Source organism: Trichosurus vulpecula, chromosome 2 (assembly GCF_011100635.1).
Source record: "Trichosurus vulpecula isolate mTriVul1 chromosome 2, mTriVul1.pri, whole genome shotgun sequence".
Taxonomy (NCBI): domain Eukaryota; kingdom Metazoa; phylum Chordata; class Mammalia; order Diprotodontia; family Phalangeridae; genus Trichosurus; species Trichosurus vulpecula.
The window spans coordinates 319,574,642-319,597,787 of NC_050574.1; the positions used below are offsets into that span (position 1 = coordinate 319,574,642).

At 38.3% G+C, this 23,146-nt stretch overlaps 1 pseudogene; it reads right to left on the reverse strand.

Annotated features, from left to right (window-relative positions):
* Window positions 1-4,370: 4,370 nt before the first annotated feature.
* Window positions 4,371-13,270, reverse strand: LOC118837096 (annotated as a pseudogene).
* Window positions 13,271-23,146: the final 9,876 nt, after the last annotated feature.

Below are 23,146 nucleotides of genomic sequence, written 5' to 3' on the forward strand. Positions count from 1 at the left end.
CAGCAATACCACTTCTAGGGCTGTATCCCAAAGAGATTGCACAAGCGGGGAAGGGACCCATATGTACAAAAATATTTATAGCAGCTCTTTTTGTGGTAGCAAAGAATTGGAAATCAAGGGGATGCACATCAATTGGGGAATAGCTAAACAAGTTGTGGTATGTGTATGTAATGGAATACTATTGTGCTATAAGAAATGGGGAAGATACAGACTTCATAATAACCTGGAAAGACCTACATGATACGATGCTGAGTGAGGGGAGCAGAACCAGGAGAACATTGTACACAACCACAGATATACTGCTTCTGTGATGACTAAATTTGATAGACTTGGTTCTTCTCAGCAATACAAGGTTCAAAGACAGCTCCAAAGGACTCTTGATGGAAAGAGCTATCTACATCTAGAGAAAGAGTTACGGAGTCTGAATGCAGATTGAGGCAAACTATTTGCTCTCTCTTTTTTTTCCTCTCTTTTTTGGTTTTCTTTCTTCTTTATCATGATTCATTCCACTGGTCATAACTCTTCTTTACAACTTGACTATTGTGTAAATGTGAAGGTTTATGAAGAGTATATATCGGATTCCAAGCTATCTTGAGTGGGGAGGGGAGAGGAGAAGAAAATTTGGAACTCAAAAATTTGTGGAATTGAGTGTTGTAAACTAAAAATAAAAATATACAAAAAAAGAACCTGCTTTATTTTAGAAGGCCTTAGTTATGAGACTCTGGCATAGTGGAGATAACTCTCCATAAAAGTAAACAAAAATGCTTATGTATATACACAACTAAGTCACCTAACATACAATTAAGTCACAATCCATTTAGAATCAAATTTGCTAGAGTCACATTTTATTATTTACATGTCCTTGTAACTTTTATATATTCTCAAAATTAATCTAGGACATTATTTCTCATTTAATGATTAAGTGTAAAGTGTTGCAGACCAGGAGAGAATATTTCAAGGAATAAATTCAAAGACTTTTTGTAGTTTTAACAAGACACATAGCACATAATCTCTGGGAAGCTTAGATGTGGGACATTATCAGTTTGCAATATTTTAACAAATAGTTTTTTACTTCTTGCTGTCATATTTGCAGAACAGTTTCAGTTCTATTCAACAATTCTCTGTCTCTGTCTCTCTCTCTGTCTCTCTCTCTCTCTGTCTCTCTCTCTCTCTGTCTCTCTCTCTCTCTCTCTCTCTCTCTCTGTCTATCTCTGTGTCTCTCTTAAATTTTGACATCTATCCATAGATTCTACTGTTTTTTAGAAGGGATCAGACAAGACTGCTTCCTGAATGGGAAGCAAACCACAAAACTACCACCTATCTACCTGTTCCATAAAAACTTTGAAGTTTACACCACATGAAATAATGATCTAGAAATCCAAAGGGAAAATACAGCAAGTGACTTCTTCCACCCTAGTGCTGCACAACAGGTTAGCTAGCAATCAGCCCAGAGTAGGCTTCAGCAGGACATGTACCTTACAAAGTTATTTATCTAGAGGTAGAAAGAGTTGAGGGCTCCACCAAGAAAGTTCAAGGTGAGAAAGTACCAGGGTAGGAAACGTGGAGGTGACAACAACTATAGCAGCATAGCAGTACAGAAAGTTCTTGCTTTCTATAAATTCATATTACATAAATTCACACTATGTAAGTTCAATTTTACATAAAGAATTCTGAAAGAAATCTTCATTCCAAAAAAAATGCCTATATCAACTTTGCTGTGTAGTACTGTGCTGTCTCTCTGCTCCTATCCTGGCTGGGTGCTCTGTGAAGAGACCACACCACCTCCAGAGCAGAATGGGGGCTTGGCTTGAGACTTCCCACTTGCTCTACCCATCCACTTACATGTCCAGGCCCCATAAGTCTGCCCCCTGCATGTTTTTCCTCCTAATTAATGCCAGGCTCCAATGTGGCTGGATCCACTCCCACATGTTTGAGAGCTGTCTGTACTTAGACGAAGACAGCCCAGACACCTGAGGGAACCAAGATTCCTAATGCTCTCTCCTGAAATGTCATAGAGTCTTGACAAATCTAGCTCTCTGAAATTCAGAGATTCAGGTAGGGCTAACCCTAGGAAGTAGAGGACAGTGCAAGAATCCAGGTGACCTAGGGTAAGACTAAGCAGGTCAACAACCTCAGCCAAAAATGAAGCAAAAGGTAAAAACTGACCCTGGTACAAAGCCCCAATTCATGAATTAGAGCTGGAAAGAAAATTAAACCAAAGAAGACACCAATCACTATAAAATATTATTTTATAACTAAAGATGCCCTAAAGTCCAGCCTACAAAGAGGAAATAACTCCAACAACTACAAACTGAGATCTTAAGGAATAAATGAATTTTCCACAAAGACTAAATGAATACCTAAAAGAAATGAGATGCCAATAGAAATTTATACAAATGAAAGGGGATCATGGGAGTGGCCATCCCTTGAAACTTGCCTTCATCTTAATTGGCCAAAGAAGTGTAGAATACACACACTCACACATATACACATATACTCTAACATACATACACAAAGAGTTTGGTGTAGAAACATATTCAACTCAACAGAGAAATAGGAGTGAAAAGGGAGAAGGGAGAGGAATGAGAGGGTGAATAAATTCAAGAAGAGATTAGTCATAAGCAAAATAAATCCTAAACTCAGAGAGAAGTTTCTGAAGACAGGTATAAAAGTAAAATAAGAAAGGATAAGAATCTATGATAAAGAGAAAATGGGTAATAAAAAGAGAAAAATATATAAGAAAATAGGATGGAGGAAATACAAAATTAATGATCATAACTGAATATGAATGGGATGAACTCACCCATAAAACAGAAAAGAGTAAGATGGATGAGACAGCAGAATTCAACAACCTGCTATTTACAAGAAATACACTAGTAACATAAAGACTCACAAAATTAAAATGAGATATTAGAGTATAACATTTGCTACTCTGGTCTCCACTGTCAGAAGGCCAAGTAGACTAGATTTCACCCCTCCTCTGGGGTTCTTGAGTACTCTTAAAGAAGACTGGGAGGTATTTAGCTTCTCTTCTATTGGCTCCAGCCTCCACTGATGGTGTTCCCCCAAGTGTAGAGGTGGAGCCTGCAACTCTGTTCCATTTAGCCACTACCAGTCAAATTAACTTCTATAAAAAAAACAAACTTTTTTTCATTTCTTAAACAAAGAATGTGTTTATTGCTTGTGTTCCCACTTCATCATTTCACATAATTTCCAGGTCCTTCTCCCAGGCCCCAAGGGCTGATGGGATGACTCTCCCAGGAAAGCCCCCTGACCCAGGCTGACCTGGCCCAGCCCACCAAAGCCACTGTGCAGTGTTCAAGAAGGAAAGGAGCTGATCCAGCCTGAAAAAAAGGTCGTTGCCAGGTGGGGTGGGGTAGAGTGGGGAAGGTGGAGGGGCCCAGGAGAGTCAGTCCCTGGGATGTGATGGGGCTCAGACAGAGAGGGTTGGAGCTGCTAGCTTCAACCTTTAGAAATACAAAGTAGCTTCTTTTGTATGAAGTCTTTCTGCATTAAAGTAAAGCCAGATTCTGGTCCCTCATTGTGTTAAGGAGGTTTAAGTTGAAGGGGAGACTGGAGCTCACCTGAAAGGGGTCCCCTCTGCTCCCGTGGAAAAAGGCATGAGTGGAGGAAAAAGAAAGGAAGCTGCCACTCTTGCCCCGCCCCCATTCTTTAGAAGAACATTATTTTTCAACATCTTTTGTAGAGGTGAGGAAACCACCAGCCAACCTCATAACCAGGAAGAAGGAAGCTAGCCATTGACAAGAAACCCTCTGGTGGCCCTGTTTTCCTCCTCTTCCCCCAAACCTTCATCTCCAGGGCCCAGGCCCAACCCAAAGGAGGTCAGGAAGAGAAGGAGAGACAGCAAGGCCTAGTCCAGGGCAAGGGTGTGGATGGGAGGGGATGAGAAACATTCCTACTTCACAATTCCCTAACCCCATACACACCTCTATTGAGAAGCCTTCGGCTCTCTCCAGTCTTCTCTGCTCAGGAGATAACACTCAAATACACAGAACCATACAACATCAGTGCTGGAGGGGAGACCTTAGGCAATGAGTCCTAGCCCCTTCATCTGACAAATAAAGAAGCTGAGGCCCAGAGACAGGAAGAAACTTGCACAAAGCCACCGGATGAGTCAAAGAGAGAGCTCTGACAGGAACAAAATTCCCTTAGCATGAGACAAAAATCAGACAACATAAGGGGGTAATGATAAGGAAAAGGGGGAGAATGAAGGAGGGGAAGGGAGGCAGGGAAGGGCCCTTGGCCTCAATATCTTTCCTCTTCCTAGTAATAGTGGTACTCAGGTGGCTCCACAGAGCTAGGGCTGTTACCTGGGCCCACCCCTGGCCATCTCCAGTGGAACCTTGTGGTCAGTATTTGGGATCATAGATCTATCACCCCAGCCTGAACACTTTGGTTGGCACCCTGGGTATAACCCATCTGCAGAGACATGGAGGTGTTGTCACACTTGTCTATGCCCATCTTGGTATTGTAAATGTGCTGCCTGGTGCTGTCATGCCAACCTGACTGGCACACTTGTTGGTCCCCATCCGCAGGCTGATAGTTGAATGTTCCATAGTGGCCCGAATCTGGTTCTTAGGGTCATACAGGTGTCTCCGGGTACCACAGGCTGTCATGTCAGACTGACCGGTGCATTTATTGGTGCCCATCTGGAGGCCAATAACACACTGCACAGCCTTCAACTTGGCATCATCAAAGTTTCACTCTTGCTTTTCTGAGTACTTGACCCCAATGTCCTTACCACTCTGTAGCCCTTTTGTTTTGGCCTTGCCAGCCAGGGCCAGAAGTGACACTTGAACCTGGGTCATATTCCCATTTTCAAAGAGGTCGTTGGCTTCAAAGAGGTTCACAGGGTTCATGCCATAGTTGACCATGGCCTTGATGAAATCGGAGAGATTCTCCAGCTGATGCAAGTTCTGTTGTGAGAGAGTCAAGCTGCAGTTTGTTCATGAGAGTGCATAGGATGACACCATCTTTGAGTCCCTTCTGGAAGTCTGGTCTGATGCTGAGTTCTATCATACCCTCGATCCAGCCCCTCAGCTCACCCTCCATCTGTGGGTGGACTGCAGCTGGTTCTTGACCTTAGCCCACAAGCCATAAGATGGGCCCTTGTTGAACTGAGTGGAGCTGGTGGCGTGGTTGGTCAGGCCCGAGGGGACTGACTGACAGGCCAGGACTGGAGGGGAGCTAACAGGACCTATAAAGAAACATTTATATCAAAAACATAACAACTTAAAAAAATCACAATAACTAATATACAAACTTACTCCTCTAATATGTGAAAGACATAATCCCCTTTAATTGCCCCACCTCATCTCTGGGGAAGAAGGCAAGATTAGCTTCATGGCATAACTCAGTTCCTATAGAACCCAGTTCCAGTTCCAAATCTAAAACTCCCCTCAGACCCAAGTCCCAGGAAGCCTGACTTTTTTGATTTTCCCTGCTAGGTTGAAAGGCTAGAGAATTTCTCCTGGAATACTGGTTCCCAGGTCACCATGGCTTGAACTCCTAGATTTAGTGGGGATCATTGCCACCACCTGAAACTGAGAAGACAAACAAAACAGAACAGAAATGGCCAATTTCTTATAACCATGGTAAAAGAGAGAGAGCAGGGGAATGAAGTCCTTCCACTCTCACTGGTTCAGTTCGTGGTGCTACTTTGTGGGTGAACAGTTATTTTCTGCCCTCTGTATGCAACAGGAGTACATAGGAAAGAACACAAGCTAGAAAGTATGACAGAAAGAGAAAAACTATCTCACTCTCCCCAGTTTTAAAGAAACAGATTTTTCTGGCTATATAGTTAATCAAAGGAGAATATACTCACCCACATGATAGCGATGCCTCCATCTTAGGAGATTTGGGAATGCCTAGGCAAGTCCAACATCTGGACATGATTCAAAGGTTCCATTATACTTTTCCCCAATTGAATTATGATATCCTGGAAAACAGGCAGAGTTGCATTTTTTTTCTTAACATAGTATTTATTCCCAATTTAGAACACTTTTTTTAGTGTCTGGGGAAGTATATGCACCATCCTTTCCCTTGCTTTCCATGTGACATACAATAAAATCTCAAAACAGCCTATGTTACCTTATCATATGCAATTTTATTTGTGTAAATAAGAAAATCACAATTATTCTCAAATACAAAGTTATGAAGCTGCACAAAACAAGGAATATTTCACAAAATTGAGTAAATATTTCTGCTTGCTTAGACTTAGTCTTAAAGGACCTTTCTCCCACCTATAATTTAGGAGCTCTGGCAAGCCTTTCAGGGGATCTCCATGTTAGATGATCTGGGCATGTTCCAAATTCCTCATTACAGGAGCAAAATCTATCATTCCTCATATGAATGTAAAAAAGCAGAGATAGCAATAATGATCTCAGGCAAGGCAACAAAAAAATATAGACTTATAAGAGATAGAGAAGGAAAACTACATTTTGCAGAAACATATCATAGGCAATAAATTAATTTCAATGATAAACACATGCACCAAATGGCAGAGCATTCAAGTATTTAAAGGAAAATCTAGGAGAAATAAACTATGATAGTAGAGGACTTCATTGCACTCCTTTTAGAGCTAGATGAATCAAACAAAGAAAAAATAAGAAAAAAAATTAATAGACTTGAATAGACCTATCGTGATTACTGAATGAGAAAAGAAAGGAATATACATACTTCTTAGCTATAGAAGCAGGTGGTAGAGCAGTAGATAGAATGTTGGGCCTAGAGTCAAAAAAATCTAAATTGAAATTTGGTCTTAGATACTTACAAGCTGTATGATTCTAGGCAAATCACTTAACTGCTGTTTGCCTCAGTTTTCTCAACTATAAAATGGGGATAATAATTGTACCTGCCTTGAAGGGTTGTTGTAAGGATAAAATGAGATCATATTTGTAAAAAGCACTTACCACAGTGCCTGGCACATAGGAAGCACTGTATAAATGTGTATTCTCTCTCTCCCCCCATGTATTAAAACATTAAAACCTCATAACAAATGCAGAAGAACAGCAGTATTGGAGACATATTTTATTGACCACAAGGGAATAAAATTATATTCAGTCAAGGCCCATTGAAGAAAAAATTAAAAATGAACTTGGGGCTAAATAACTTGCTGGATAAAAGAACAAATCATAGAAACAAGAGATAATTTAATTAAAGGCAATGACAACAAGATAACATGCAAAATGTCTTAGGATTTATCCAAAACAGTCATTAGGATAAACTTTAGGACACTACATACTTTCATCAATGAAATAAAGAATAGATAAATGATAGATTACTAAAAAAAACTGAGAAAACCAACAAATTTTAAAATATAATAATAAAAAAGGAGAAATCTTGAAAATTAAGGCAAAGGTTAATAAAATTAAAAGCAAAATGACAACTGAATTAATTTTTTCAAAAACCATGATCTTAAAAAAATTTAGATTAATCATTAGCTAATTTGACTAAAAAGAAAGGAAACAAAATTTCCAGTATAAAATATGAAAAAGGAGAGTTTACAACAAATGAATAAGAAATAAAGGCTATCATTAGAATCTATTTTGCCCAATGATATGCCAACAAAACTGATAATTTACATGAAATGGATGAATATTTATCCAGAAATATATAATACCCAAATTAAAAGGATAAGAAAAAGAGAATTTAAATAACTTGATCTTAGAAAAAGAAATGATCTCCCAAAGAAAAAAAAAAGACTAGAAGGATTTGTGAGTAAAGTCTATCAAACATTTGAAGAACAAGTAATAACAATATTATATAAAATGGCAAAAGTCAACCTACCAAAATCCTTCCACAATACCAACATGGTCTCGATTCCTAAACTATAAAGAGCCAACACAGGGAAGGAAGGGGAAGAGAACATAACACTAAGTACTTATTATGTGTCAAGTACTGTACTAAGTGCTTTAGAAACATTATCTCTCATAACCAACTAGAGATGGAGCTTAAATGGTGAAGAAAAGCCAAAAAATTGCCTGAGCTCTCCCCAGTTTCCCTCAGAAACAACATTAAATCAAGCCTCCAAATGGATTCTGGAGCTATACAAACTACAAAAAGATGGAATGCAACAATTTTCGAGCTTAAGATAACTTAGAAGGACTTTAAGAAAGGTCTGTCTCGCTTAGGGTAAAAGGGAAGGACAGCCGAGTGCAAATGGTCTCTGGGCCACCCAGCAGGAGGCTCTTAGACACAGCACAAATCAGCAACCAAGGCCCCATCATCCTGGCTCAGCAGGTCAGTGGCACAGCAGTCCAGCTGTGATGCCTCAGAACCCTGGGCACAACAGGCACAATTAGGCTGGTTCACCCCAGCACAATGGGCAAGCTTCCAGCACCTGCAGCCCCAGTGCAGAAAGCAGTGACCAGGCCCCTGGCCCCCAGCAAAAGAAACTTGGGACAGTGTCCTTTGTACCTCAGGAGCAGAGATCAATTGTAAAAGCCATGAAATAGGCTAAAAAAATTAGCAAAAAATCAGAAAAAATCCCTGACCATAGAAAGCTACTATGGGGACAGGGAAGATCAAAACAAACTCAGAAGAGGACAATGTAGAAATGCCTACATGTGAAGCCTCAAAGGGGAATATAAATTGTTCTCAAGCCCAAAAAGCCTTCTTGGAAAAGTTCAAAAAGGAGTTTTGAAATGAAATAAGAGAAGAGGAAGAAAAGTTGAGAAAAGAATGAGAGTTATGCAAGACAGAGTCAATAGCTTAGAAAAGAAAAGACAAAAATTGACTGAAGAAAACAATTCCTTAAAAAAATATAATTGGCCAAATGGGGGGAGGGGAATCTTCTGGAGAAAATGACTCCTTAAAAAGTAGAACTTAAAAAGGAGATACAAAAACTAACTGAAGAAAACAATTCCTTAAAAATTAGGATTGGGCAAGTGGAAGCTAATGATTGTATGAGACATCGAGAATCAGTCAAAATCAAAAGAATGAAAAAATAGAAGAAATGTAAAATACCTCATTGGGAAAACAACTGACCTAGAAAACAGATATAGGAAAATAATTTAAGAATTACTGGATTACCTGAAAGCCCTGATTAAAATTTTAAAAAGCCTGGACAACCTCTTTCAAAAAATTATCAAGGAAAATTGCCCTGATATCCTAGAACCAGAGGGTAAAAGAGTAATTGAAAGAATCTACCCATCACCTCTTGTAAGAGATCCCAAAATGAAAATTCCAAGGAATATTGTATCCAAAGTCCAGAATTATCAGGTCAAGAAGAAAATACTGTAAGCAGCCAGAAAAATAATTCAAATGTCATGGAGCCACAGTTAGGATTGCAGAACACTTAGCAGCTTCTACATTAAAGCATTGGAAGGCTTGGAATATGATATTCTGGAAGGCAAAGAAGCGTAGATTACAATCAAGAATCAACTATCCAGTAAAACTGAACATAATCTTTCAGGGGAAAAGATGGATATTCAATGAAATAGGGGACTTTCAAACTTTCTTGATGAACAGCCCAGAGCTGAACAGAAAATCTGATCTACAAATACAAGACTCAAGAGACGCATTACAAAAAAAAAAACAGGAAAGAAAAAAGCATGTTATTCAATAAGGTTAAACTGTTTGCATCCCTACATAGGAAGATGATACTTGTAACTCTTGAGAACTATATCTGTATTTGGGCAGTTAGAAGGAGTATATATAGAGAGTGTGTATATAAGTTGACTTTGATGTGATAATATAAAAAAACTAAGGGGTGAAAAAAGGATTGTACTGGGAGAAGAGGAAAGGGAGAGGCAGAATAGGGTAAATTATAACACCTGAAGAGGGAAAGAAGGGAGGGGGTGAGCATTGTTTGAATCTTACTCTCATCAGATATGGCTCAAAGACAGAATAATAGAATAGAATAGAAATTTATCTTACCCTATATAGAAGTAAGAGGGGAAAGGGGGAAGAAAAGGGAGGGGTGCTCACAGAAGGGAGGGTAGAATTAGGACAGGAAAGGGGAAAAAAGGGAGGGCAGGGCTGATAGAAGGGAGGGCAGATTGAGGGAGGCAATGGTCAGAAGCAAAACATTAGTGAGGAGGGACGGGGTGAAAGGAGAAAAGTATAAATGATAGAAAATAGGATGGAGGGAAATATACAGTAATCATAACTGTGAATGTGAATGGAATGGACTCTCCCATAAAATGGAAGCAGATGGAGAGAGGATTAAAAGCCAGAATCCTACAATATATTGTTTACAAGGAACACATTTGAAACTGAAAGATACAAACAAATTAAAGATAAAAGGCTGGAACAGAATATATTGTGCTTCAGTGAAGTAAAACAAGCAAAAGCAAAAATAGATCTAATTAAAAGAGATGAGGAAAGAAACTACATCTTGCTAAAAGGTACCATAGGCAATGAAGGCAATGAGGAGAAATTGAGTTATAGGAAGAAATAGACAGTAAAACTGTACTAGATGGTGACCTCAACCTCCCCCTCTCAGAATGAGGTAAATCTAACCACAAGATAAACAAGAAAGAAGTTAAGGAAGTGAATAGAATTTTGAAAAGTTAGATATGATAGACCTCTGGAGAAAACTTAATGCGAATAGAAAGGAATATACCGTTTTCTCAGTGGCACATGGCACCTACACAAAAATTAACCATGTATTAGGGCATAAAAACCTCACAATCAAATGAAGAAAGGCAGAAATATTATATGCATCCTTTTCAGCTCATGATACAATGAAAATTATGTGTAATAAAGGGCCATGGAAAAGTAGACTAAAAATAGATTGGAAACTAAATAATCTAAACCTAAAGAGTGAGTGGGTCAAACAGCAAATCATAGAAACAATAATTTCATCAAGGAGAATGACAATGATAAGATGATGTATCAAAATTTATGGGACGCAGCTAAAGCAGTTCTTAGGGGAAATTTTATATCTCTAAATGCTAACATGTTGTTGTTGTTTGTCCTTCATTCTCAAAGAGGACCATCACATCAGGGAGGAGATGTCAATGAAATGCAAGTGAATTGGATTTAAGTGAGGGAAGGCTGTGCAAAATCACCAGCCTCACTTTCTCCTCTGGAGTCATCTGGGTCAAGTGGCCAGATGTAGATTAGGAAGACTGAAGATGGAGCTGGATGCTGTAGGAGACCTTGGGCTTTTTAAGCTAAGGTCTTTAACAGGTCTCAGTTTGACTGAGGCAATGCCCATTCAGTGATTAAGGCTAGGTCAGAAATGAGGCAGAGATTGGCCTCTTTTACCTAGTAAAAAAAAAAAAAATCAGTCAGGGAGGGACAGAGCCTCAGGGCTTCTGGCCAAAACAGAAACAATTGCTATTTATATTTATTCTGATCTAGTCAGGGCCCAAACCATGACCAAATGGGGCTTGACTCGGGACCTACTGTTGGCCAATCAAAGTGATCCAGAGTTGGGTTTAAGGCATGGTCCTTAAAGAAAAAAAAATCTGGCCCATAAACCCCAAGATATCTTGCCAGGTTTCAGCAATTAAAATTTACATTCCTTTGGGCAGGGCACCCACAGGTAAGGGTATTGATAGGGTGCTTATGCTTGGACCTCAGCCCTAGGACCATATCTCTCCCTAGCCCAAAGACCCTATCTCTGGCAATAACTCATGAGTGGACCCCAGTGAGCCAAATGATCTCTCCCTGTTAAAAGAACAAGCTGACCTCTGTAGAATTTCCCTTATACGAACAGGACTATCTTGTACCAGCAGAACTATCATGCACTGATTCCCACAACTACCATACACAGTCCAGAGGCCAAGCTATAGACATCAACTCCCAAGGCTATCTTGTTATAGATGTAGACATATATACCCCTTAGAAGTGCTCCCCCCACCCCCCACCCAGGCTAGGCCAGTCGGGAAGAAATTAGGCTTAAACTAACATCTTCTACCATATTCCACAATACATTCTAAATGGGTATATGATCTTAATATTAAATATTAATATTAAAGGCTATACCATAAGAAATATATTATATATGTATACATATAAGTAAGTTAGAAGCAGATCATATGCCTCTCACAGCTATGAATAGGAGATATATTCTTAATCAAATATAGGATACAGGCAATTATAAAAAACAAAATAGATAACTTTGATTACATGAGACCTAAAATTTCTCCACTGAATCCCCTGGAGGAAGAAATGACAAATTAGTCCAGAATACTTGCCAAAAAAATAACCATTGCCCATGGGATCACAAAGATAAAGACATGACTGATCAATTGAACAACAACAACAAAAGCTTCTGCACCAATAAAATTAATACATCAAGGATAAGAACGGAAGCAATCAAATAAGAAAAAATATTGGCATCACATTTCTCTGATAAGTGTTTGGTATCCAAGATATACATATATAAACAATTAACAAATATATATATATGTATATGTATATACACATATATAATATATGTAAATGTGTTTATATTTATATACATGTGTATATGTACATGTATGTAGGTGTACACATATATGCATATGTATACGCATATATGTTTTGACTTCATATCTGTAATGGATTTGCTGGTTTTTGCCTTCTCAATGAGTGTGGGAGGGGATGGGAGAAAGAAGGAATTTTGGACCTAAAAATAAAATTGAATTAAGAAATAAAAATAAACAGATATAAAGTCAATCCTCAACTTTTTCAGGGACAGAAAATGGTGCAACAGTCAAAAAATGCACATGTTGATATATTGACCCTATGGGGAAGAGGGCATTAGGTCCCTGCAACCAACAAAAACTGTGATTTTTCACCAGAGACTGCTGAAAATACACTTTTCTACATACAATTCTTATAAATTCTTATAAAAACAAAATGTTGATTCTGATAATATGTACTTTTCCTAACACAGAAGCCATGAAATAACATACAAAATGCAATACACAAAATAAAATTAGTAACACAAAAAATATTTTTCCTAGCTAGTAACTCTCTAGAATTGTGACCTTCTGGGCTAACATCTCAATTTTTAAAAAACTGATTTCATACAATATTCACTTTTCATAACAAATGAAGTCTACAGCATCATAAATACTGCACAGCAAATAAAATTCTTGAAACTAAAACATTTTTTATCTTGAATCTTACCTTCTACTGTGTCAGATGTTGGTGTCAGGAGATTGTTCCCTCACTGAGCACTTGAGAGCTCCTTAGCACTTTCTGGAGCAAATTCATTAACACTTTTATGAATACTTTCCTGCTTTTTGTGGATATAACCAATCACTGATTCTTTAACACCAAACTTCTGGTGGGTACCTGCTACAGACATTATGGCAGGAAGTTTATCTAGCACCTTTATTTTCTCACTAAGCTGCATCACTGACTTTGCATGCTTGGGCTTAGAGCCCAAAGGATTTGCACTGTGCTTTGGGTACATAATTGCCAGACAAAACTTGAGTTTTAAGGCAAATAATGAGAATATTCAACAAACGCATGGGGAGCTCTTTACAACTGTAGGGTGAACAAGACCAGTGAAGTAGGACACCAGCTGCTCCACAGACTTACACACATCGTGCCTTTAATTTTTTTCTTGATTTTGCATAGTCTTGACTGCGTGGTGTGAAAATGAAAGAGGTTACTAATAAAACTAGCAAATGCTTAAGGTGAAAGTTAAAAGTGCAAATGTTGAAGATAGACTTGTATATATTTAAGACCAAAAGGCAATATTCAATAAAAATGTGGTCAAAACATGTGGACCAACAGTTTTTTTTAAATAATTATTTATTTAATATTTTTAGTTTTCAGCATTAATTTTCACAAGAGTTTGAATTACAAATTTTCTCCCCATTGCTACCCTCCCCCCACTCCAAGATGGCATATATTCTGATTGCCCTGTTCCCCAGTCAGGACTCCCTTCTGTCACCCCACTCCCCCCCCATTCCCTTTGTCCCTTACTTTCTTGTAGGGCAAGATAGATTTCTATGCCGCATTGCCTGTATATCTTATTTCCTAGTTGCATGCAAAAACTTTTTTTTAACATCTTCTTCTAAAACTTGGAGTTCCAAATTCTCTCCCCTCTTCTTTCCCTACCCACCCTCCCTAAGAAGGCAAGCAATTCAACATAGGCCATATGTGTATCATTATGCAAAACCCTTCCACAAAACTCGTGTTTTCAAAGACTAACTATATTTTGCTCCTTCCTATCCTATCCCCCTTTATCCAATTTTCTCCCTTGACCCTGTCCCTTTTCAAAAGTGTTTGCTTTTGATTACCTCCTCCCCCTATCTGCTCTCCCTTCTATCATCCCCCCTTTTTTATCTCCTTCCTCCTTCTTTCCTGTGGGGTAAGACACCTAATTGAGTGTGTGTGTTATTCCCTCTTCAGGTCAAATCTGATGAGAGCAAGACTCACTCATTCCCCCTCACCTGCCTCCTCTTCCCTCCCAACAGAACTGATTTTTCTTGCCACTTTTATGTGAGATAATTTACCCCATTCTATCTCTCCTTTCTCCCTCCCTCAATATATTCCTCTGTCATCCCTTAATTTGATTTTATTTTTTAGATATCATCCCTTCATATTCAACTATGTATGTATGTATATTCCCTTCAGCTCCCCTAATACTGAGGTCTCATGAATTATACACATCATCTTTCCACGCAGGAATGTAAATAAAACAGTTCAACTTTAGTAAGTCCCTTATGAGTTCTCTTTCTTGTTTACCTTTTTATGCTTCTCTTGATTCTTGTGTTTGAAAGCCAAATTTTCTATTCAGCTCTGGTCTTTTCACTGAGAAAGCTTGAAAGTCCTCTATTTTATTGAAAGTCCATATTTTGCCTTGGACCATGATACTCAGTTTTGCTGGGTAGGTGATTCTAGGTTTTAATCCTAGCTCCATTGACCTCTGGAATATCATATTCCAAGCCCTTCAATCCCTTAATATAGAAGCTGCTAGATCTTGTGTTATTCTGATTGTGTTTCCACAATACTCAAATTGTTTCTGGCTACTTGCGATATTTTCTCCTTGATCTGGGAGCACTGGAATTTGGCAACAATATTTCTAGGAGTTTTCATTTCGGGACGTTTTTCAGGAGGCAATCGGTGGATTCTTTCAATTTCTATTTTACCCTCTTGCTCTAGAATATTAGGGCAGTTCTCCTTGATAATTTCTTGAAAGATGATGCTAGGCTCTTTTCTTGATCATGGCTTTCAGGTAGTCCAATAATTTTTAAATTTCTCTCCTGGATCTATTTTCTGGGTCAGTGGTTTTTCCAATGACATATTTCACATTGTCTTCCACTTTTTCATTCCTTTGGTTCTGTTTTATAATATCTTGATTTCTCACAAAGTCACTAGCTTCCACTTGCTCCAATGTCATTTTTAAAGCAGTATTTTCTTCAGTGGTCTTTTGGACCTCCTTTTCCATTTGGCTAATTCTGCCTTTCAAGGCATTCTTCTCCTCATTGGCTTTTTGGAGCTCTTTTGCCATTGGAGTTAGTCTATTTTTTAAGGTGTTGTTTTCTTCAGTATTTTTTGGGTCTCCTTTAGCAAGTCATTGACTTGTTTTTCATGGTTTTCTCGTATCACTCTCATTTCTCTTCCCAAATTTTCCTCTACTTCTCTAACTTGCTTCTCCAAATCCTTTTTGAGCTCTTTCATGGCCTGAGACCAGTTCATGTTTTTCTTGGAGGCTTTTGATGTATGCTCTTAGACTTTGTTGACTTCTTCTGTCTGTATGTTTTGGTCTTCTTTGTCACCAAAGAAATATTCCAAAGTCTGAGTCTGAATCTGAGTCTGTTTTTTGCTGCCTGGCCTTGTTCCCAGCCAACTACTTGACCCTTGAGTTTTTCGTTGCGGTATGACTGCTTGTAGAGACTACTCTATCCCAAGCTTGAGGGGATGCGCTGTTGTTTCAGAGCTATTTCTATACAGCAAGCTCTGCCACAGCAGTGCTCCTCCTCTCCCAAGAACCGCCAACCTGGACCATGACTCAGATCTTAAGCCGGCTCTGCACTCCTGCTCTGATCCACGACTTAATTCCTCCCACCAGGTGGGCCTGGGGCTAGAAGCAACTGCAGCTGTAGTTCTGTAGCTGCACCACACCTGCCACCACCCCCTCCTGCCTCCCGGCAGTGGCCGAACCACAAACTGAACTCCTTTCACTCTGTCCCCCGCAGCTTTTCTCACTAACCTTTTCTGTTGTCTTTGGTGTTTGTGGGTTGAGAAGTCTGGTAACTGCCACAGCTCACTGATTCAGGGCACTAGGGCCTGTTCTGCCCCAGTCTGGTTGGTCTGGGTGCAGTGCACGCTGGACTCTGCTCCACTCCCCTTCCATCTCCATGTGTGATAGACCTTACCCAGCAACCATCCAGGCTGTCCTGGGCTGGAGCCCTGCTTCCCTCTGCTATTTCATGGGTTCTGCAGTTCTAGAATTTGTTCAGAGCCATTTTTTATCAGTGTTTGGAGGGTCCTGTGGGAGAGCCCTAGGCAAGTCCCTGCTTTCCAGCTGCCATCTTGGCTCCATCCCCCTCCAACCAACAGTTCTTAAAAGAAGAATTTTGTGTTCACAACCACATGAAAGAATGCCCCAAATGATTAATAATAAGAAGAATGCAAATAAAAACCATCCTGAGGTTTCACCTCACACACTGCAAATTGAAGATGACAACAAATGTTGGAGGAGCTGTGGGAATATAGGCACACTAGTGCATTGTTCATGGAGTTACGAATTGGTACAACCATTTTGGAAAGAAATTTGTAATTATGATATTAAAGTGACTAAAGTGTACATAAAATCTGACCCCTACTACTGAGGCTATAAGCCATTATAAAACTTATTTATTTACATTTTATTTTAGGTTATTTTATTATTTATTAGTTAGTTTTATATATAAGCCATTGTAAAACCACAAAGAAGCCATTGATAAGGGCAAAGTCCCCATATACACCAAAATATTTATACTTTAAGTTTAGTTCTTTTTAGTTACATCAAGAGTTTAGTTCTTTTAGTTACGGTAAAAAATTGGAAACAAAATAGATGCTCGTTGATCAGGGAATAGCTAAACAATTACGCTACACAGATGTGAGGGAATGTTACTGTATTGTAAGAGATACTGGAAGTGATGAATCGAGAGAAGCATGGAAAGATCTACATGAACTGAGGAAGAATTAAGTAAGTAGAATCAAGAAGACTATATACAACTACAAGGTAAATGGAAAGACACACACATACCAAAAGTGAATGTTGCACATTATAAAGAACAGTCATGACTCCAAACAAGGGAACTGAGAAAACACCCCAATCCTCCCCTTTGCAGGTATGGGAGGTTCACAAGTGTTGCACCTTGCACATATTTCCAGACTTTCTTGATACACTGATTAGTTATGCTAATTTTTTTAGCTTGGTTTTATTTTTGTATTCCAAAAATGCTATTTCTTACAGGAGATGGCTTTGTGGGTGAAGAAAGAGGAAGGACATGGCAGAAAACTGTGGTGATTTAAAAAATAAAAGACATCAATGAAAACTTGGTTTTTTTTTTAAAGGTATATGAGAGCTACTATTTGCACCCTCTAATCAAAGGAAAGCCTCTTCCTTTGGCAAACAGGCAATGTTTAGTCTCCATTTGTGAAAATTTTAAGTGGAAGTTAATTTTTTTTGGTGGGGGCAGGGTGGTTGGTAGTAATTGGTATAAGGCACAATTTAATTGTCATTTATTTAATTATTTTTAATTTTAGTATCTCTTCTATAGTAGAACCAAATATGCCCATTCCTTTGTGATTCTGGAATACAAGATTTTGGGGTTTTTTGTGCATAGTCTACTCTATACCTTAAAGAAAAAATTATTTTTTTACAACACTAAAGTAGCCCCAGTTTGGCCTTATGTTCTAGCAAAACCTCATTGTATTGCTGCATTTAATAATCTACGAACATTTCTATTGAATTTAGTAAATGTTTAGTGTTGCTGAAGATGTAAAGTGGAACACCAGAATTTAAAAAAATGTAGAAAATGAAAATAAGTAAAACCTTAAATATTTGATCAAGACATCTATTTTCAGGTAACCGGTTGCTATCTTGAGCTTTCAAGTGTGAATGTGAGTAAAAGAAGACTGTTCTGAATTATTAAAATAACTAGGGAGGCATTTTTAGCGAAAAAAAAATTTAAACTAGAATGTAGTCTTCTAAGCTATCCTTAGCTTAAATATTTAACACAGAGATTTTATAAAAAATAAAACAAAACTTCTAAGTATAATATAATCATCTGAAATTGTGAATCAGATTTCACTGTGGAACTAATAACAGAAAATATTTTTCTTCCTAGCCACAGTAATTTGAATCAAGGAAATGGCAAGTAAGGATTAAGTCTGGATTCTAGAATATTCTTAATTTTTTTCTTCATTTAAGGTATGCATAGAAACTAAAACTATAATAAAAGAATGATGCTATTAATAGAAAATGCTTTATATAAAAATGTTTTATGATTAGCAATATTTATTATACAAAATGCTTGTTTTTAAAATACTTGAGGGTGCTTGGAAAGTTTGTTCTCTTATTTATTTTAAACATTTTTCCCATTCTTCTTGTTTAATACATATTTTTTTGCAATAAACTTTTTTTTTCTCACATTCAGTACAGAGTTAAATTTTAGTCTAGGACCTAACCAAATCATAAATTCTGATGCAGAATTAACTATGTTTAACCTGTAAAGATCTACAAATTCCAATTCACTTTTAGAATTAGAGCTCCTTTAACCAAAAGAGCCCAGAGTTAAATTGATTTATCCAGAATTTAATGTAGCTCTGTTTACTAACGCAATGATTTTCAAATTTTTGTAGACTAACAACCCACTCTAGTTTCCACTTATTAGTGCCAAAGGTCTCTCCTGGATGAAAAGCAAGAGGATGAACTAAAAAGCTTTGGATGAAAGAGGGGTGGGGAAAGTGAGGAGAAAGATCAGAAGAGAAATGAAAGCAAGTAGGATAAAGGAGCAAAGAAAAATCAAAACACAGCATAAGGCAGAATCATAGAATGTTAGAATCAGAGAGGCCTATGGCCTATGTGGCCCAGAGGCTGCAGGTTCCCCACCCCTGGCCTATGGGATGATCTAATAGTCTAATCTTCTCATTTATGGATGAAAAAAAATGAGGTTTAGAGATAAAATGACTTGAATACGAAAGGAGAAAAGAAGGAGGAAGCTGAATATGGGCAAAGCCTACAGGGAGAAGAGCATGGGTGGTGGTATCACGGGTTAGTCATTGTTTCTCCCAAGCTGACCTGGAGAAGAATGGCTGTGAATGTGTCACTTGCCTAGCCCCAGACATTACTGGATTTAGTTTTGTCACTTTACACAAACACAGACACTATCATGTAAATTATTACATATTATCTTCAAATTTAAGAACTTAAAAGGGCTTAAAGTTCAATAGATATTTATTGTGCAGTTGCTATGTGTAAGGCAATGTACTGAGAGCCTTACGAGCTGAACCTAGATTTCAAGATGCTGTAATGCGTCTGTTCCAAAGAAGAACATCTGCATGTGCAAACACAGATAGGCTAGACAAGGATGGATAAAATCTGGAAATGATGGTTAACTCCATCTGCTTGGAGCAAGAGAAATAGTATGACATAGTGGATACAAAGAACATGACAAATGCAGCAACAACAACAAAAAACAGGGATCTGAGGTTCACAAACTTCTTTCAATACATTGTTTAATTTTAGTTAGTTTTAGTTTTTTGGGTTTTTTTTGCAGGGGGAAGGCAGGGCAATTGGGGTTAAGTGACTTTGCCCAAGGTCACACAGCTAATAACTGTGTCAAGTGTTTGAGGCTGGATTTGAATTCAGGTCCTCCTGACTCCAGGGCTGATTCTCTACTCACCGTGCCACCTAGATGCCCCCTATTATTTAATTTTAGACAGGATGACCTATATTCAAATCCCGTGTCAGACATTTATCATTGATGTCCACCAAGGCAGGCCACTTAACCTTTCTCAGCCTCAGTTTACTCATTCATAAAAACAGGAATAATATTTATAACACCACACGGGGTGGTTGTGAGAATCAAACAATACAATGTATGTAAAATGCTCTGCAAACTTTCAAGCCCCACACATAAATGCCAATTATTACATGAAGTATGAACTACCTGGATAGGCCAATTGATCAGACAGGGCTTCTTAAATTTTTTCCACTTCAATACCAGACTATGAATTTTGTATTTTATACCATAGGCAGTGAGCCACCATGGAATATTTTTTAGATAGTGAGTGATATAATATAATCAGAAGATTAGTTGAGAAGTTATGAGATTCTGAATTAGGGTAGTGGCCATGGGAATGGAAAGGAAAAGATTACCATGAGAGCAATTGCATAGAAGAGAGAGAATTTGGGAATTAATTTGATAAGGGAATTGAGGGGTAGGGAAGAGTAAAATCTAACTTGAAGGTTTCTAGCCTTTATAACTAGGTAAATGAGAGAAAGGGTAGGTTTTAAGAGACCATAATATCATATGTTTAAAGCTGAAAGGAATCCTATAGGTCATCTAATCTGATCGCCTCATTTAACAAATGAGGAAGCTGCAGAGTCAAAACTTAAACCCAGGTCCTCTACTTCCAACACACGTTCCCCTAGTGATCCAGATTGTGGTTTGTCTTCCCTTTTCAAAGAGGACCATGACGCCAGGGAGATTATGACATGACTTGTAATTGAATTTGATTTGAGTGAGGGAGGGGTGTGCAAAGTCACTAGCCTCACTTTCTCCTCCAGAGCCAGTGGCCAGCTATGGATCACAATAACTGGAGATGGCCCAGCAGTGAACCAGAAAGAGTAGTGTCAAAGAATGTCCCTGTAGTTGAAAATATTGTGCCTGACCATTTCCCAACCAAGAGAAAAATGATCAAGGGATATGGCCAAGGCAGTGACAAATAAAAAGAAGGCTACTAACAAAAGATAGGGACTATCTCTCTGATGCAGGTTGACTCCAACTCTGTAACTAGTAGTCTTAGAGAGTTGCCTAAAAAGAAAAGCAAGAGATTAAGTGACTTGTCCAGGGTCATACAATCAGTACGTATATCAGAGGTAGAATTCAAAGCAAGGTCATCCTTGTTTTAAGGCCAGCCTTGTATCTATTATTTCACACTGCCTCTCACAGAATAATGCAAAGCAGAACATAACCATCAGACTGTCAAACATTACAAAAAAAAGAGAAAGTGACAGCTGTTGGAAGGAATGTTGGCACAGTGATGTGCTGTTGGTGAGCCTATGAATTGGTATGGCCATTCTGGAAAGTAATTTGAAACTCAGTCCAAAATATCACCAAACCCTTTGACATAGCACTGCACTTCTAGGCTTATACCCAAAGGTATCAAGACAAAGCAGAAAGGCTCGTATTTACAAAACTATTTATAGCAACACTTTTGTTGTAATACAAAACTGGAAAGTAAAGGGATACAAATCAATTAGGGAATGGATAAACGAATTATGTTATATGAATGTAATTATGGTCCTGAAGAAATGATGAAAGTAATGAATTGAAAGAAAGCTCAAAACACTTATATTAACTGATATAGAATACAGTACATGCCAATTGGTAATTGTCAAGTTCAGAATAACAAAAAATAAAAATTGTATCAAAAAATAAAATATTAGACTAGAAATCACAGTGAAGTCTGGGATAAAGATGCAAATTTGAGAGCCATCATAGAAGTTATCACTTAAGAAATAATACTGAATGAGAATGCCAAAGGAAAAAGAAGAGGGCTGAGAAAAAAGCCTTTTGGGGAATGCTCATACTTAAGGGGCAGGTTGGGGAAGAGCAATCTGGTATGTGGGATCATAGGATAACAGATTTAGGGCTGGAAGAAGGTTCAAAATCCCATCATTTTACTTATGAAAAACAACAACTGAGAGCTTAGAGAAGTAACTTACCCAAGAATGATCAGGCAAAAAGTGGGACAGGGTAGGAGTTGAACATAGGTTCTTTGCCTTCAAAACCAGTTTATGTGCCTCTAGATCACTAGGATAATAATAATATCTAGGATCTAACTTTAAGGTTAAACCTTTACAAATATTACCACATTTTGTCTTCACAACAATCCCAAGAGGTAAATGTTATTGTAATCTCCATTTTGTAGATGAGAAAACTAATCTATCCACTACGACACTGAGTGGCCTCTAGCTTCTAGCAGCTCCTCTATTAAAGAGTTCAGTTTTAGATGGAAGTATTAAAGAAGAGCCCCAGAGAAGGGAAGTGGTTTACCAGAGGCCATACAGTACCATGCCCAGCTCTGTGCTATGCACTGTAGAAGTAAAAGAATTTTTTTTACTTAATTATAAATTAATACATTAATTTCATAATATAGCAGTGACAAGGTTTTGGGGCACTGGGATCTCAAGAATGCCAAGGCAGGGTCACCTGGAATGAATTCACACACTCAAGCCTTCTCTTTATCAAGTAGCAAAAATATTGTTTTGGTTTAGCAAAAGCAGGCATGGGTCCTTAAGGGAACCTAAGGGAGACTGGGGTTTATATGGAAAAGGGGCATGGGAAAGCAATGTCAGGGATACTAATTATGTAATCTAAAGGGTCCAGGTCTCTTTGGGAGTTATGAATGGGAAAGTGTAGGGAGTGTACCAGACATTAAGGTAGTTGTCAGAAGCATGGACCTTTGGGATCTGGTGGAAGAGTCCTTGGGCCAGCCAGGGGACAAAAATCCTTGGACCAGGTGCCCCTCTGTTCTGATAAGAGAATGTTTTCTGCAACAAGAGAAAATTTCCTCACAAGACAGGGGCCTACTGAGAAATTGGGAGGCTTCCAGAGACATGATCTTAGGGCTGGGGCCCAAGCACCCCACCAGTAGCTTTTACAATATATTATAAAGCATTATGTAATAATATCTATAATATTTTAGAATATATTAATTTTACTTAATTAAAAGATGCTTTTAATCTAGATGTAAAAGCAACCTCATAATATGAAACAAAGAAGTGAAGAAGAATTTATTAAGCACTTACTATGTGCCAGCCACTGTACTTAGCATTGGGGATAAGAATACAAGCAAAAAGAGAGTCACACAACCACAGTCCCTGTAAATCCCTGCCTTGAAAGGACTTACATTCTAATGGGAATGGGAAGGTGGAGGGGAGAAAAAAGGATGCTGAAAAACAGGAAGAGAAGAGCAAGACACCTGAGTTGAGTGCATGGCAAAACAT